This window comes from Giraffa tippelskirchi, chromosome 12 (assembly GCF_054371585.1).
Source record: "Giraffa tippelskirchi isolate mGirTip1 chromosome 12, T2T-mGirTip1v1.2.pri, whole genome shotgun sequence".
Classification (NCBI taxonomy): domain Eukaryota; kingdom Metazoa; phylum Chordata; class Mammalia; order Artiodactyla; family Giraffidae; genus Giraffa; species Giraffa tippelskirchi.
In genome coordinates, this window is record NC_137286.1 from 34,928,161 (window position 1) to 34,946,154 (window position 17,994).

The following is a 17,994-nucleotide window of genomic DNA, read 5'->3' on the forward strand; positions in this document are numbered from 1 at the left end:
TATTTTATGAATGCACTTGTCTTTTAAAATGTATTTATAATGAGAAATAATTGTTTCTGAAAAATTTAAGGCTTTAAAAATTTAATGTCTTTTCCTCTGACTTTTAATAGGAAGCAAATACTATTTATTATAAAGCTACATATATAGCATGCTTACTTTTAATTTGTAGGACATTTGATTGAAATGAATGGAGCTGGTTCTAGTGATTAAAATAGTTTTGAGTGAATTTTTACTTTGTTTTTCATACTCAAAGATGGAGTTCACACAGCTGTTCTCTGACACACACTTGAGAAAGATATTGGCATTATAATCTGATATTCTTAAATGCAAACCTTTAGTTAGTTAAGTCATAGATTATAATATCCAGTAACTATTTTAATCATTCTGTTAGTAAGAGTTTTCTACCACTCTCTTCTCTTGGAGATGATTATTTTCTTTAGTTCCCACTGTTTGGGGGGGCTTGTAAAATTTAGTGGTTGATTTCTGTGGCTGGTGTTCTACTCCAACGATAGTATCATAGCCCTTTTCCTTTTCTTATGTGTCTTGGCTCAAATCTTCTTCATCTTTTGATTTTTTAAAATATACCATTATACGTCTGTCATCTGGTCTTTCCACCTTGAATCCAGCTCCACGCTAAGCCATTCTTGTCACACTTAGAAGAGTGCTTTTTCTAAAAGATAAATATCATCATGTTAGTCCATGATTGAGAATCCTTCAGTACCTTTACATTGTTTAAAGGATATTTTACAAACTTCTTTACAAAGCAGCATATTCTGCTTTTATCCATTTTTCATTTCACTAGTTCTCTAAGAATGTTGGGAACTAACATTTAAAAAAAAACAGCTTTATTGAGACATAATTTACATATCATAAAATTCACTGGTTTATTTAAATTTGGTGGTTTTTTAATTAAATTTACAGAGTTATGCAACTATCATCTCAGTCTAATTTTAGAATATGTTCATTACTCCAAAGAGAAATCAGTATTCATTAGCAGTCACTTCTCATTCCTCCCTCTACTCAATCCCAGGCAGCTACTAATTTACTTTCTCTTTGTAGCGCTGCCTTTTCTGGGCATTTCGTACAAATGAAATTGTACAGTATGTAGTCTTTTGTGACTTACTTCTTTCATCTAGCATAAAGTTTTCAAGGTTCATCTATGGTTCATTCACATGAACCAGTACTTCTTTCCTTTTTATGGCTGAATAATATTCTATTGTATGTGTCAGGGATTTAGCTGACTTGAGAGAGAGAGACAGAGGGAGAGATGGGGTTGAGGGTAGGGGTAGTACTGAGATTCCAAGTATCAAGAGTAGCTGGCTAGAAACAACATTCCAAAATGAAAGTGACGGTCTAGCCTTTATTCTCTTGCTGAGATAGTATAAGCAAGAGGCTACACCTGAGAAGCTACAGGTCCTCTCACTCAGGAGAATCAGTATGGGGGTGGGGGAGTGGCAGTCGGGGGGAATCCTCTCACAGCTGAGGGAGCGCTAAACAAAAGGTTCTTGCAGTTTTATGGACCCAGGGCTATTTGGAGGCTGAGATGGAAGGACTAGAGTGGAAGAGTATTGAGTCAGAATAGAGAAAAATTGTCTCTAATGTTTCCTTCCTAATGAGAAGATCGCAGAAGAGGCACCTGAGGAAAGACCTCAGCTGCAGGCCACAGATTAAAGAAACTTCTGGAAGAATGTACCTGGGCTAGGGATGCAGCTATGCTAAAGAGCATGGTCAACCTGGGGGCCTGCATCCTTGACCGCAACTTTCTTCAGAGACTGCAGTGCGTTGGATGTGCACCAGATCTGGTGAGGGAAGGGCAGGTTTCCCATGTGAGGTCTGCTGGGGCCTTTGTAGTAATTTTTGGCTGGGTTGGAAAAGTCACAGGTGGATTTCTTGGTCAAGAGCTATACTCTGCAATATGTATATACCATATTTTGCTTATCTGTTCATCAGTTGGTGAACATTTAGATTGTTTCTACATTTTGGTTATTATGAATATTTTGCTATGAACAGTTGTGTATAAGTTTTTGTGTGTACATGTTTTCATTTCTCTCAGTTATATACCTAAGAGTGGAATTGTTGGGTCATTTGGTAAATCCATGTCTAGTATTTTGAGGAACTGCCAAATAGTTTTCCAAGGAGACCGTATCATTTTACATTCCCACCAGCAGTGTATGATTTGTTTTGCCATATCATCACCAACGTTTGTTATTGTCCTCTTTTTTTTTAATTGCAGCTATTCTAATGGTTGTAAACCACTCATTGTGGTTTTGATTTGTATTTCCCTAATGGCTAATGATGTTGAATATCTTTTCATGTGCTTAATGGCCATTTGTATATATTTTTCTGAGACAGGACTATGCAAATCCTTTGCCCATTTAAAAATTAGGTTATTCTTTGATTGTAAGAGTTCTTTATATATCCTGGATAAAGTCACTTATGAAATATATGATTTGCAATATTTTCTCCCCTTCTATGAGTTGTCATTTCACTTTCTCAGTATTGTTCTTTGAAGCACAAAGATTTTATTTTTATCTGTTTCTTTTATTGATTATGATTTTTGTGTTTTATCTAAGAAATCCATGGTAATGGAGATAATTTGTATTTTCTTTCAAATATGAGTTTTATTGTTTTAGGTCTTAAATTTAGATCTGTGTTTTATTTTGAGTTAATTTTTATAAGTGATGTGAAGTGGAGGCTCACCTTCATTCTTTTGCATTCAGATACCCAGTTGTCCTAGGCCATTGAATTAGCTTGGTGCTCTTAATGAATATCGTGCTCATGTTCAGTCATGTCTAACTCTTTGCAATCCCATGGACTGTAGGCCACCTGACTCCTCTGTCCATGGAATTTTTCCGGGCAAGCATACTGGAGCAGGTTGCCATTTCCAACTTCAGAGGATCTTCTGAACCTGGGGATCTTCTGGACCTAGGGGTCAAACCTGCGTCTCTAGTGTCTCCTTCATTAGCAGGCATATTCTTTATCACTAGTGTCACCTGGGAAGCTATTTCTGGAATTTCAAATCAATTCCATTGATTTATACATCTTCTCTTGTGCTAGTACCACATTGTCTGATTGCTGTAGATTTTTTAGTATTGAATTCACAATACTCCTATTTTGAATTCTCCTATTTTGTTCTTATTCAAGATAATTTTGGCTCTTCCCCTCCTGTGAGGCATGAATGTTTTTAGGTTGCTTGCCAGAACATAAAGTATTTTGAGAGCTTCTTTTTCCCTTCCCTCCAAGTAAATTGAAAAACAGGTACATGGTCGGAAATTCATATAGTACCAAAGGATTTACAGTGAAAAGTAAGTCTTCCTTTCACCTTAGATCCCCTGTCCCTCTCTTCAGAAGAAAGTACCTTTAGTAGTTTATTAGCGTTCAATTGTTTTTGCAATTATATATATAAAATTTAAAATATCTTATGGAATTCATTTTAATCTGTGAAAATGTACTGTTCTACTTCTTGATTTTTCAACTTATTTCCATATCTTGGAAATGTTTCTGTATACTTAGATCTACTTCATTTGTGTTCACAGCTGCAGGATATTTTGTGTATGAATATAGTGTTAATGATGTAACCAGCATTTAGATAAGTTCTGGCTTTACTTCCATAAAAGCCATGTTGAAAGAATAAATTCTACCTTTTAAAATAAAAAAAAAAATCATTGTTGTTGTTCAGTCACTCAGTTGTACCTGACTCTTTGCAATCCCATGGACTGCAGTATGCCAGGCTTCCCTGTTCTTCACTATCTCCCAGAGTTTGCTCAAACTCATGTCCATTGAGTTTGTGATGCCATCCAACCATCTCATCCTCTGCTGCCCCCTTCTCCTTTTGCCTTCAACCTTTCCCATCATCAGGGTCTTTTCCAATGAGTCATCTCTTTGCATCAGGTGGTGAAAGTATTGGAGTTGCATCTTCAGTATCAGTCCTTCCAGTGAATATTCAGGGTTGATTTCCTTTAGGATTGGCTGGTCTGATCTCCTTGCAATCCAACGGACTCTCAAGAGTCTTCTCCAACAGCACAGTTGAAAAGCATCAGTTCTTTAGAGCTCAGCCTTCTTTATGGTCCAACTCTCACATATGTACATGACTATTGGAAAAGCCATAGCTTTGACTCAAAGGACCTTTATCGACTGAGTGATGTCTCTGCTTTTTAATATGCTAAAAAATCATTATAGTACCTTAATTCTATGCCTTAACTTTGAATTTATACTGTACACACACACATTGAACAAAGTGATAATATATACATACTTAAACTGAGTTGTCTTTAAAACATAAAGACATCTTTAATGTTTGAACCTGATAACCTTAGTTATCACGTGATTTATTTCTGGGATTGAGTGATAAAAATTTCAGTCTTCAGGTGTTTGCTAATTTGAGCACTGATGCAAGAAACATTCCTATACATGACTCTTATAATAGTTCATTTGCAAGAGATTCTCCTGCACTATATAATTATGAATGGAGTTGCTGGGTTATATGGTACTGAATGTTAAAGGGATAATCCAAAATTTATTTCCAAAGTGATTGCCCCATTTTATCCTTCTATCATCAGTGTGTAACAGATCCTGTTGTTTTACGGTCTCTACAATACTTGGTGTTTTTAGGATTTAAAATTTTGCTAGCTGAATGATCTAAAATAGAATTAATTGTGATCTTTTAAAAAACTTTTAAAACTTAGGTATAATTTTCAGTTTTACAATAAAACATACAGATCTTAAATATATAATTCAGTGAGTTTTGACAAATGCATATACCTGTATAATCCATACCCCTATGAAAATTTAGAATATTTTTTATTACTGCTCCAGTTTCTTCGGGCTCCTTCCTTGATATTCTTTTCCCTCACCACAGTGAACCACTATTCTGATTTCTGTCACTTTTTTTTTTTTTAAAGAATCATCTGTTTTCACCATCACAAAGTTCTTTCCTCCCATTCTCTCTTTTTAGTGTCTTAAAAATTTTGTGGTTCAATATACATAACATAAAATTTATCATCTTAACCATTTTTAAGTATACAGTTCAGTGATTTTAAATGCTTTCGTGTTGTGCAGCAATCACCACCATCTATCCCCATAACTCTTTTTTTTTTTTAATTTTTAAAAATTAATGAGTTTATTTGGCTACCTTGCATCTTAGTTGCAGACTCTCTAGTTGTAGTTCACAGGCTTAGTAGTTGCAGTGCCCTTGGGCTTAGTTGTTCTGTGGAATGTGGGATCTTGGTTCCCCGACCAGGGATCGAACCTATGTCCCGTGCATTGCAAGGTGAATTCCCAACTACTAGACCACCAGGGGAGTCCCCCCCATAGCTCTTTTCATCTTGTGAAGTAAACTCTGTAGACAATAAACAACAAATCCCCATTTTCCTTTCCCTCCAGTCCCAGGCAACCAAGATAATGCTTTCTGTCTTTATGATTCTGACTACTCAAAGTACCTCATGTAAGTGGAATCATACAGTAATTTGTCTTTTTGTGACTGGCTTATTTCACTTAGCATAATGTCCTCGAGGTTTATCCATGTTGCAGTGTATTTTTGCTTCCTTTATAAAGCTGAATAATACTCTGTTATATATATATATATATCATATTTTGCTTATCCATTCATCTGTTAATAAATACTTGGGTTGCTTCCATGTTTTTGCTATTATGAAAAATGCTCCTGTGAACTTTGGTGTACCAATATCTCTTTGTGACCCTGCTTTCAGTTCTTTTGGGTTTATATTCAGAAGTGGAATTGTTGGATCATATGGTAATTCTATACTTTTTTCATTTTTGAGGAATCACCATATTGTTTTCCACAGCAGAAATACCATTTGAGATTTCCCTGAACAATGCACAAAGGTTCCAGTTTCTCCACATTTTGCCTAAAATTGTTTGCTGTTTTTTTTCATAGTAGCTATTCTCTTTGGTGTGAGATGGTATCTTGTGGTTTGGATTTGCATTTCTCTAGTGACTGGATCATCGAAAAAGCAAGAGTTCCAGAAAAACATCTATTTCTGCTTTATTGACTATGCCAAAGCCTTTGACTGTGTGGATCACAATAAACTGTGGAAAATTCTGAAAGAGATGGGAATACCAGACCACCTGACCTGTCTCTTGAGAAACCTGTATGCAGGTCAGGAAGCAACAGTTAGAACTGGACATGGAACAACAGACCAGTTCCAAATAGGAAAAGGAGTACATCAAGGCTGTATATATTGTCACCCTGCTTATTTAACTTATATGCAGAGTACATCATGAGAAATGCTGGGCTGCAGGAAGCACAAGCTGGAATCAAGATTGCTGGGAAAAATATCAATAACCTCATATATGCAGATGACACCACCCTTATGGCAGAAAGTGAAGAAGAACTAAAGAGCCTTTTGATGAAAATGAAAGAAAAGAGTAAAAAAGTTGGCTTAAAGCTCAACATTCAGAAAACTAAGATCATGGTATCCAGTCCCATCACTTCATGGTAAATAGGTGGGAAAACAGTGGAAACAGTGGTTGACTTTATTTTTCTGGGCTCCAAAATCACTGCAGATGGTGATTGCAGCCATGGAATTAAAAGATGCTTACTCCTTGGAAGGAAAGTTATGACCAACCTAAACAATATATTAAAAAGCAGAGACATTACTTTGCCAACAAAGGTCCGTCTAGTCAAGGCTATGGTTTTTCTAGTAGTCATGTATGGATGTGAGACTATAAAGAAAGCTGAGCGCTGAAGAATTGATGCTTTTGAACTGTGGTGTTGGAGAAGACTCTTGAGAGTCCCTTGGACTTCAAGGAGATCTAACCAGTCCATCCTAAAGGAGATCAGTCCTGAGTGCTCATTGGAAGGACTGATGTTGAGGCTGAAACTCCAATACTTTGGCCACCTGATGTGAAGAGCTGACTCATTTGAAAAGACCCTGATGCTGGGAAAGATTGAGAACAGGAGTAGAAGGGGACAACAGAGGATGAGATGGTTGGATATCATCACTGACTCAATGGACATGAGTTTGGGTAGACTCAGGGAGTTGGTGATGGACAGGGAGGCCTGGCGTGCTGCAGTTCATGGGGTCGCAAAAAGTTGGACACGACTGAGCGACTGAGCTGAACTGAATTATTAGTGATACTGAGCATCTTTTCCTGTGCTTATTGACCATTCATAAAGCTTCTTGGGGAAATGTCAATGTAAGTCCTTTGCCCATTTTTGAGTAGGGTTGTTTGTTTTTTTGTTGTTAAGTTTTAAGAGTTCTCTATATATTTTGAATATTATTCTCTCATCATATATGTGATTTGCAAATATTTTCTTCCATTCTGTGGCTTATCTTTTTATTCTGTGAATAGTGTCTTTGTATGAACAAAATTTAAAACTTTTCATGGAGTCCAGTTTGTCTGTTTTATCTTTTATTACCTGCGCCTTTGGTGTCATATTCAAGAAATCATTGCCAAATCCAATGTTGTGAAGCTTTTGTTCTGTTTTCACCTAAGAGAAACGTCTTACTTTTAGGCATATCTTTCAGGTCTTAAAATTTGATGTTTGATCCATTTTAGGTTAATGTTTGTATTTAGTATTAGTTTAGGGTTTACCTTCATTCTTTTGCATGTGAATTACCAGTTTTCCCAGTACCATTTGTTAAAGAGACTTTTTCCTCATTGATTTGCCTTGATGACTTTGTTGTCATCAATAATTGGTTGACTATACATGTATATGTCTGTTCCATTGATACATTTTTTTTCTTTTTGTTGATAACATGCTATTTTGATTACAGTAGGTTTTTAAGTTTTGAAATCAAGTAGAGTAAGTTCTCTAATTTTGTTTTTCTTAAAAATTTGTTTTGGCTCTTCTAGGCTCTTTGTTTTTCCTTTAAATGTTAAAATCCACTGAAATTTAGGTTTTAAGATCAGCTTTTCATTTTCTGAAGAAAACATTTATAGATTTTGCTTCACACTATTTATTCCACAGATCAAATTGAAGTGAGTAGACATCTTAACACTTTATAAACATGATATCTCACTCCACTTATTTAGATCATCTTTAATTTCTCAAGAGCTATGTGTTATTTTTAGTTTTCAGTGTATAAGTCTTCTATTTTGATTTTTTTGTTATTGTAGTGACATTTTAAATGTTTTGTTTCGAGTTATTCATCACTAGCATATAAAAACAGAATTTAATTTTGTATATTGGCCTTTGTTAAGGAGCTTTTTTTTCTTAAGTTTTTCCAGGCTTTACTATCTAATTGTGATAGGTATATAATCAAAGACAGTTTTACTTCTTCCTCTCATTCTGTCAGTTTTCCTTTGCCTTATTTTACATGCCGGAACCTCCCGTACAACTTTTAATTCAAGTGATGAGAGTAGACATCCTTGGCTTGTTCCTGATTTTAGGGAGAAAATTGTCAGTCATTCATCATGACATTATCCTTGGATTGAATAGCCCTTTCTGTTCCTCATTTGCTGGAAGGTTTTTTTCTTTTTTTTTTTTTGAATCATAGTGGTTGATGTTGAATTTTAATTAAGGTCACAAAGGATTTTTAAAAGGAGGTATAATTGTGACTCTCTACAGATATAAAATCAGCACTTGTCAAGTATTTTATTTAACTCACTAATGAGGAAACTGGTAAGATGTTTAAATCAGTTCAAAGGGAAATTTGAAGAACTACTCATTTATATGTAGTAAAGGAATGCTGAAATAAAATTTTCAAATAGATGCAAAAATTGGTCTATCTCCTGGGCAATTATCAATTGTAATCCACTGGACACAACTAATTTGCTCTGTTGTACACAAGGATAGTTTACATTATCATCAATTTTCTACATTTTATCAAATTGAAAAATTTCTCAAAGGCAATGAAAGAAAGAGGTAATGAAAATGTGAGTTCAAGAGAACACTCACTAGGTTTTTTTTTTTAATTATTTGTTTGTTTTTGGTCCATTTCAAAGCTTTTCACTGTTTTTTGTGACACAGGGCCTTGCTTTGAAAATCTGTAATCCTTTGTGATGAACAGTTTTTTGTACATGTCTTGGTTATACGTTTGTGTTCTGCTGTGAAATGCCTCTTTATTGTCTCTTGCTCATTTTTTATGGCGATATTCCGAATGTGTTTGTATGTGTATGCTAATGCTTTATGTGTTGTTGATAATAGTGCATTATAAGTTGTGTGTATTGTGAATACTGTATGCTAGTTTATAAGTTGTATTTTTACTTTCTTAAAGGTATCTTTTGATGAACAGCGGTTCTTAATATAGTGAAATCTTTCCTTACTGATGTCAAATGATAGTCATCTTTTCCACTAAGTTTTTTAAAGTTGTTTTTGATGTTTAAATTCTTGCCATTGATTTTTCATATGGCATGATGTTAGGATCAAATTTCCCCCTTCAAAAAAAAAGGATGTTATGGACTGAATATTTGTATATCATTCCGCCTGCTCCAAATCTGTATGTTGAAGCCCTAACCCCCAATGTGTGGTATGTGGAGATGGGACCTTTGGAAGATAGTAAAGTTAGATGAGGTCATGAAGGTGGGGCCTTGCTCCAGTGAGGTTAGTGCTTTTATAAGACTTGCTGCTATCTGCAAGCCATAATGAGAGATCTCACCAGAGCCTGACCCTGCTGGCACCCTAGTTACAGACCTCCAGCCTCCAGAACTGTAAGAAAGTATTTCTGTTGAAGTCATCATGTCTATGATATTTTGTAATGGTACCTCGAACAGACATTTACTCTTTGGTACTTGATATTTTACACTGTCAGTGCTTATGTAGGAGAGCATCAGGTTTACGTCCCGATGATACCAGGGCAGAAGTTAGAGAGCCCCAGGCATGAGAGAGCTGGAGTCAGTCACTCCTAACACCATATATAGTATAACTTTGGGTCACTTCTTTACCCTTCTCTCTTGAGGAAGAGGTTTGTGTAGGAGGAGAGGGTGATGTGAAGAAACATCCAGGGGAGATTAGTGTGTATCCAGCTATTTTTCTCAGCTCCTATTTTTCTGAGGACTGGAGACCAGAGGTTGTACCACAGATGGGACCAGGTTGTGTGCACATAGGTGTTGGGACCCAAGAAAAGCAAAAATTGAACTTCAGTAGTTCTTCTGTTTTGTTATCCCATGGCTTTGGTGGGCTGCCTCTTGCCTCAGGCCAAAACCACCCACACATAACAATTCAAAATGGGTTCTTGTCATCCCAGGTGTTTCTCATAGGTTTCTCCATTTTTTCCTGTGTAACTTCCCTAAGGGCTGATCTCCTGAAAGAGTATCAGCGATTTTGCTGACTCAGCATCTCAGCAGGAATTGGAGCCAATATAAACTTTTCTTGGTTTTCTGAGGCTTCTTTTGCATAATTACAGATAACTTTAATCTGACCAAGTAGGTTAGTAGGTTCAGGATTCCTCAGTTCAGTTCAGTTCAGTCACTCAGTCATGTCTGACTCTTCATGACCCCATGGACTGCCACACACCAGGCCTCCCTGTCAATCACCAACTCTCGGAGCTTGCTCAAACTCGTCCATCGAGTCAGTGATGCCATCCAACCATCTCATCCTCTGTTGTCCCCTTCTCCTCCTGCCTTCAATCAGGATTCCTCAGTTGTCTGCAAACCTTCTTGCTATATCTGAAGCTCTCTAAAGAGGCTGTGTAGAGGTATAGGCTGATTGTAACAATCTTTTTGACCATCCAGTCATGTTTCACTGAATTTTTGCCCAGCCAACTCTGGCTTTTTGGATCGACAGAGCCAAAATGTCCTTTAGGTGGTGTGATGAGTTGCTCAGTTCTAAGAAGGTCTCTGACTTAACGTGGCTATCCTTCTGCTTAGTAATATTGCTTTAAATTCTAACTCTGGATAGTCATTCTTACCCAAAATGGCCCGTGAATTTTAAAGTATTTAATTGTATCTCTCATGTAATTTGTATTATGCTTATAAGGAATATATTAATATTAAATGTTTTAAGTTACTTAACATCAAAGGGATTTGTTGCTCCAGGAGAATATGCTAAATTTATCCTGTTGTTTTTCTTACTGCCTGCTCTACCTCTCTGCCCACTCCAAATGGTTAGTCTACTACATCATGCTATCTTCCATTATAAATTCCTGTGTTGTACTTATTTTCCTTCTTTCTCTGTGCTTCCAGGGGAGAGGCAGGACCTGTTATTTGTTTTTGTATGTCTAGCCCTGGCATAGGTCCTGCCAAATTTGCCATGAAGTAGGTGCTCTATAATTATTGAATTCAATTAACACATAGTGAAGTACTTAGAATTCATAACAGGGGTTGCACCTTATGGGGAGAGGTATGTACTCATAATCGTGGTGGGTCTTTATTTTGCATCGTTGAAATAAATGGTATGTGAGGCATTTTGTAGGGGAGAACTAGACCAAAAGACACTTACTTGTAAGCTATGTGAAAAAGTTTTGATAGGGGTCTTTGAAGGATTGTTTTATTTTAAAGAGATGATTTTAAGCAGAGTATGGAAGATATATTGATATGGAGATACTATTTGAAAGGTAGGCCAGACGGGATGTAACTGAAGAGGGGTAGACTTTAGAGAAGTTTAGCAGGTAGAATCTGTAGAACTTGAAAACTGATATTTTCAGCTGTTGCTAGTGGGAGGACGGAGGCAGGGTGAAGGAGAGGAAGAGGTCAGGGGTGACTCCTATGCTGGGCGGTTTACTAGGTGGTAGTGCTCTTTATTCCCAGTGCAGGTCCAGGTATAGGAAGAACTTGTGGGGTTGGGATGGGTAAGATGTTGAAATAGTTTAGTTTGAGGTTTCTCTGAGATATTTAGGTAGAGATGTACAGATCTGTCTAGTTCTTGAAGAGAGGTAGGGGCTTGAGAGAGAGAGATTTGGGGGTTAATAAATTTTCAGAAGTAGTTGAAGATATTAAGGACAAAACCCTTGGGCATATCTAGTTTTAGTGGACAAGTACAGAAAGAGGCACTGGGAAAGAGATCAAGGAGAAACCAGGTGTTAACAAAGGATTTTTCAGTAACATCCTTGGCTTCCTCTCTTCCTGGAGACCAGATTTTCCTCCCAGGAACCTGTTTGACCTTTGCCTTCAGACCTTTTCTTACTTTGAACATTCTCTGCTGGGTGAGACTATAGATGAAAATAATTTTACTTTTGAATCCAGCAATTTGCTGGGCCCTTTATATTTCCTTAAATTCTGCCTGAAAACAGAATACTTTCTTTAGCTCATCTTTCTAACTATACCTTCTACTGTGTGTACATATAAAAGAAACCAGTTGACATTTTGAACTTTCTGCTTGGAAATTACCTTAGCTAGAAGAACAGTTGGTTACCAACATTTTCTGCTTTTTAACTTAGCACAGCCAACAGTTTTGCTAAATTTTCTGCTACTTTGTAACAAGGATCTCTCTTCTTTTCTCTGGCTTCTGAGAGCATTTTTTTTTTTTATTATTATTATTTTTTACTTTACAATATTGTAGTAGTTTTTGCCATACATTGACATGAATCAGCCATGGGTTTACATGTGTTCCCCCTCCTGGACCCCTCTCCCACCTCCCTCCCCATCCCATCCCTCTGGGTCATCCCATTGCCCCAGCCCTGAGCATTTGTCTCATGCATTGAACATGGAATGGTGTTCTGTTTCACATATGATAATATACATGTTTCAGTGCTATTTTCCCAGAATGTCCTACCCTCACCTTCTCCCTCAGAGTCCATAAGACTGTTCTATGCATCTGTGTCTCTTATTCTGTCTCGCATATAGGGTTATCGTGAGAGCATTTTATTCCCTTTCCTTTAAGGCTTCTCTAATAGCCTCCTCAAGGCTCATCAAGCTTTAGCTAATGAGATTCTTAGGGCCCTGCCAGGTTGTGTCTACCACCAAATCTCAAAGCCAGTATCACATGTTTTATGTTTTTGTATGTCAACAGTCTAGTTGTAGGTACCGAATTCTGTTCTGGTAACTATCACTGTTTAACCAACCACCCGAAACGTAACCCAGAACCTGCATTACTTTTCCTCACCTAGCCTTAGAAGCCTCTCAATGTCATTTCCACCACACTCTGTTGGTTGCAAGCAAGTTAAGTGCCACCTTGGATTTAAGGAGAAGGGAATTCGGCTCTACATCTTCATTTTATTTAAAAAAAAATTTTTTTTTTTGGCTGCACTGCACAGCACGGGGAATCTTAGTTCCCCAACCAGGGATTGAATCTGTGCCCTGTGCAGTGGAAGCAAAGAATCTTAATTACTGTGCAGCCAGGGGAGTCCCAGGCTCTACTTCTTTATAGGGAAGTGGCATGTTTACATCATAGAAAAGCGTGTGAAATGGGAGATATTTTTGTAGTACATTCGGGAAATACAGTTTGCCACAGATGGATAAAATAAAATATGTAGGATTACAAAGGAAAGCAATTATATGAACATATTACCAAGAGCTTCCCTGGTGGCTTAATGGTAATGAACCCGTCTGCCAACGCAGGAGATGTGGGTTTGACCTCTGGATTGGGAAGATCCTTGGAGAAGCGGGTGGCTAATCACTCCAGTATTCTTGGCCTGGGAAATCCCACGGACAGACGACCTGGCAGGCTACAGGCCACGGGGTCGCAAAAGAGTCGGACACAACTTAGCAACTAAACAACAACAATAGCAGCCATTACCAAATGAATGGTGTAGAGTAATATGTGCTTGTTTAACATACTACACAAGATATAGTTGAAGTGAAGTGAAGTGAAGTCACTCAGTGGTGTTCGACTCTTTGCGACCCCATGGACCGTAGCCTTTAGTATGGACAGCTTCTCTGTTCATGGGATTTTATAGTGGAAGGCTCATAGTAATTTAGTATATTTGTAAATACAGTATATGTTAGTAATTTTAGAGGTTGTAGAAAATAAAGAAGTGATTCATTTTTGCCACCCGAGTTCTTGAGTCTTCTGAATTCTATCCACAGACTCTACAGCCCTAGGTTAAGAACCCTGGGATTAATATAATGGTGTCAGCAGAAGACTTATTGCTCTGGACCAGGGAGTGAATTTGCTTGAGGGCAAAGACTAAAGGGAGGACACCATAGGGTAAGTTCCATATAGTAGCTTTATTTACCTTTTAAGCTAAAGGTTTTATTGTTTTTTAGGAAGAGACTTAAATGTGTTTTTGTAATGAGGAAAAGACACTAAGAAAGTGAAGAGAGAAAATTGAATACTACAAAATTTTAAAGATTTCTGAGAAAGCAAGAAAGGGTGTGATCTTGGGGTTACATGAAAGCATTAGTCTTGGACAGAAGGAGAGGCAAAAGGAAAGGAGTTATGGATGTTTGTAGGTGTTGTTCTTTATCAGGTCATCTGACACTGAGAAAAATATAGGTAAAATAAATTCAACACCAGAGCAAGGGAGGCCAAAGCACACCTCAGAGAGACGGTTACAGCAGAGACCCTGGAAAATATGAAAAATGTTAGAGAGGAAGAAAAAGTAAAATAGAAAAAGTGAAATAGAGACAGAAAAAAAGTAACTTATAATGCAAGTGATGGCTTCAGAAGACAAACTTTGCCTAGTTTACAGTCTTATTTAGTGTTTTCTATAGGCCAATTCTCTTTACCATGGATATGGATACAGAGAAAGGTAGAATGAGAATAAAATGCAGTTTTATATTTTGATATCTGCTTGTTTAGAGTTAACTTTATCTAAGTGTCTTGTTTAGTATTTGGAATGCCTTTGACGCAAAATGACATGAAAGCTGAGAAGCTTCTTTTTCATAGTTATTTGGGGCTGATTTTTAAAAATTTGTTTATTTTTTTAATTATGCACATTTATTTTTAATTGAAGGATAATTGCTTTGCAATATTCTGTTGCTTTCTGCCAAACATCAGCATGAATCAGCTATAAGTATACATGTATTCCCTCCCTCTTGAACTTCCCTCTCATCCCCATCCTATCCCTTTAGGTTGTCACAGAGCACCAGGTTGAGCTCCCTGTGTTATATAGCAACTTCCTGCTAGCTTTCTATTTTATATATGGTAATATATATGTTTCAGTGCTACTCTCAATTCATCCCACCCTCTCCTTCCCCTGCTGTGTCCACAAGTCCCTTTTCTATGTCTGCATCTCTATTCCTGCCCTGAAAACGGTTCATCAGTACCATTTTTCTAGATTCCATATATATGCATTAATATACGAAACTTGGTTTATCTCTTTCTGATTTATTTCACTCTATGCAACACGTTTTAGGTTCATCCACCTCATTAGAACTGACTCAAATTAATTCCATTTAATGACCAAGTAATATTCCATTTAATCTGTTCATCTGTCGATGGACATCTAGGTTGCTTCCATGTCCTAGCTATTGTAAATAGTGCTGCAATGAACATTGGGGTACCTGTGTCTTTTTCAGTTCTGGGTTTCTCAGGGTATATGCCCAGTATACTCTGGAATTGCTGGGTCATATGATAGTTTTATTCCTATTTATTTTAAGGAATCTCCATACTATTCGCCACAGTGGCTGTATCAATTTACATTCCCACCAGCAGTGCAAGAGGGTTCCCTTTTCTCCACATCCTTTTCAGCATGTATTGTTTGTAGATTTTTTGATGATGGCCATTCTGACCAGTGTGAGTTTTGATTTGCATTTCTCTAATAATGAGTGATGTTAAGCATCTTTTCATATGTCTATTGGGCATCTGTATATCTTTGGAGAAATGTCTGTTTAGGTCTTCTGCTCATTTTTTGATTGAGTCATTTGTTTTTCTGATATTGAGCTCCTTGTATATTTTAGAGATTAATCCTTTGTCAGTTGCTTCATTTGCAATTATTTTCTCCCATTCTAAGGGTTGTCTTTTCATCTTGTTTATAGTTTCCTTTGCTATGGAAAAGCTTCTAAGTTTAATTAGGTCCCATTTGTTTATTTTTGTTTTTATTTCCATTACTCTAGGAGGTGGGTCAAAGAGGATCTTGCTGCAATTTATGTCAAACAGTGTTCTGCCTATATTTTTCTCTAAGAGCTTTATACTTCCTGGCCTTATATTTAGGTCTTTAATCCATTTTGAATTTATTTTTGTATATGATTTTAGGAAATGTTCTGCTTTCATTCTTTTACATGTAGCTGTCCAGTGGGGTTGGTATTGAAAAGAAATATGTGTGTTTGCTGCTTCCATGCTTACAGCTGGATGGAAATTGGCCTGAAAAGGTCTATGGTTTTCTTTGTCATTAGCCAACAGATGCTTGCTACAGTGTTTCGCTCACTGAGTTCTTTATTTAATGTGAGGGCCATGCATCTCTGTTCAATAAGGAGAAGAGCTGTGCAACACAGTAGCTCATTTGTGGATAAAAAATATCTGCCTTTAGTCACACACTGATCCTTCACTAAATGATTTTTCTTTTTTTTCACTAGCTTCTTATCCAATATGTGGTTGGCTGATCTATCTTCACATTGCTTTGACTTTTCTAGTAAGTTGATCCTGACTTTAGTATGTCTATCTTAAGGGGGACATATTTTTTTTCTGTCAAAGAATTACTTCAGATCTTCTCTAAAACATTAAAAAATTTAAAAATTTAGGTCAGGAGTATATATCATAAAAAACTTAGGTTTCTAGGCACAAATATCCATTGATACACAAGTATGGTATGAAATTTCAAATTTGCCATATTACATATAATATATACAATATTGTTAAATATTGTATATATTATATATGCTTATAGTTTATATATTATAATATATACTTTACCATATAAAATATTTCTTAAATGTTTATTTATGTTTAATATTATAAATATATATACATAGATATATATCAATATACATACATGTGTATTTACCAAAATTGTGATAAAGTCGAAGCTTTCTCTACAGCCCCCATCTTCCCATAGCAATTGCCCTTTGGCTACCTTTCAGACTTAGGGTGAGCTTCCCAGGTGGCTCTAGTGATGAAGAACCCAGTGTAAGAGACATAAGAGACACTGGTTCGATCCCTGGGTTGGGAAGATCCCCTGGAGGAGGGCACAGCAACCCTCTCCAGTATTCTTACCTGGAGATTCCATGAACAGAGGAGCCTGGCGGGCTGCAGTCCATGGGGTCACAAAGAATCAGACACAACTGAAGCAACTTAGTGCTTAGTTTAGGGTTGCACATACCAACATGAGGACCTGTCCTGGAAATGGACTCTGCCATTTGGGCTAGGAGTTCTGGGATTCCAGGTCAGTAGAAAGTAGTCTGTTAGGGTGAGAGCCAGTAAGGTGACACTTCCTTTTGGTCCTTTTCTCTGCTTATTACATGGAGAGAGATGTGTGTGGCCACATGAGGGGAAATCCTATTGCCTTGATCTAAAGGCAGTAGTGAGTTTAATGATCTTTTAATAAATCTACTAGACTTGATTGCCTCCAAGTTTATTCCTTCCTTTTGTTGTATGTCCAGAGGATTTCTTTAAAACCAAAATCATTATCACATCCCTGCTTGAAACTTTTTAGTGCTTCACACTTTTATTGAGATAAAGGCTAAACTCCTAACATGGCTTCAATGTTGTTGAAGATCCTTTGTGCCCTGTTCTGATTGTGGCTTACTTTTACTGTTAGTGAGCTCTGTTGTTGCCCTGACAAACAAGTCCTCTTTTCTACTTATGCAACTTTGCACATGCTATAGGTCTGTCCTACTTCCCTTTCCTCATGAACAATCTCTAGTATATTTACCAAACTCCTGTGCTAAATCACTTCAGTTGTGTCCGGCTCTTTGCGACCCAAAGGACTGTAGCCCACCAGGCTCCTCTGTCCATGGGATTCTCCAGGCAAGAATACTAGAGTGGGTTGCCATGTTCTCCTCCAGGGGATCTTCCCAACCCAAGGATCAAACCCACATCTCTTATGTCTCCTTCATTGGCAGGCGAGTTCTTTACCACTAGCGCCACCTGGGAAGTCCCTGCTCATCCTGTAAGTCTCTGTTAAAATACAGTCTGACAAGCCTTTCTTCACTTCCCGAGGAAGAATTAAGTCCTTCCCCTTCTATATTTCTGTTGTGATTTGTACACATTACTTTTATAGCACTTGTTGCATTATGTAATATTTGCTTTTCTGTAAGCCATGCCCTCTGCTT

The 17,994-nt window shown here is 37.1% G+C and overlaps 1 protein-coding gene across 13 annotated transcripts in view; it reads left to right on the plus strand.

Annotated features, from left to right (window-relative positions):
* The window catches only part of PEAK1 (pseudopodium enriched atypical kinase 1), a 315,488-nt gene that overhangs the window by 55,201 nt on the left and 242,293 nt on the right, over positions 1–17,994 (plus strand). For 4 of the 13 annotated variants that reach the window (XM_081549532.1, XM_081549526.1, XM_081549527.1 and 1 more), the window contains one exon: positions 13,870–13,990. The exons of 7 other annotated variants lie outside the window; for them this stretch is intronic. The gene's annotated coding sequence lies outside the window, so the exon portion shown is untranslated. Of the gene's footprint in view, positions 1–13,869; positions 13,991–16,299; positions 16,356–17,994 lie in introns of all 13 variants that reach the window. 2 more of the 13 variants (XM_081549531.1, XM_081549530.1) reach the window with 2 other exon arrangements.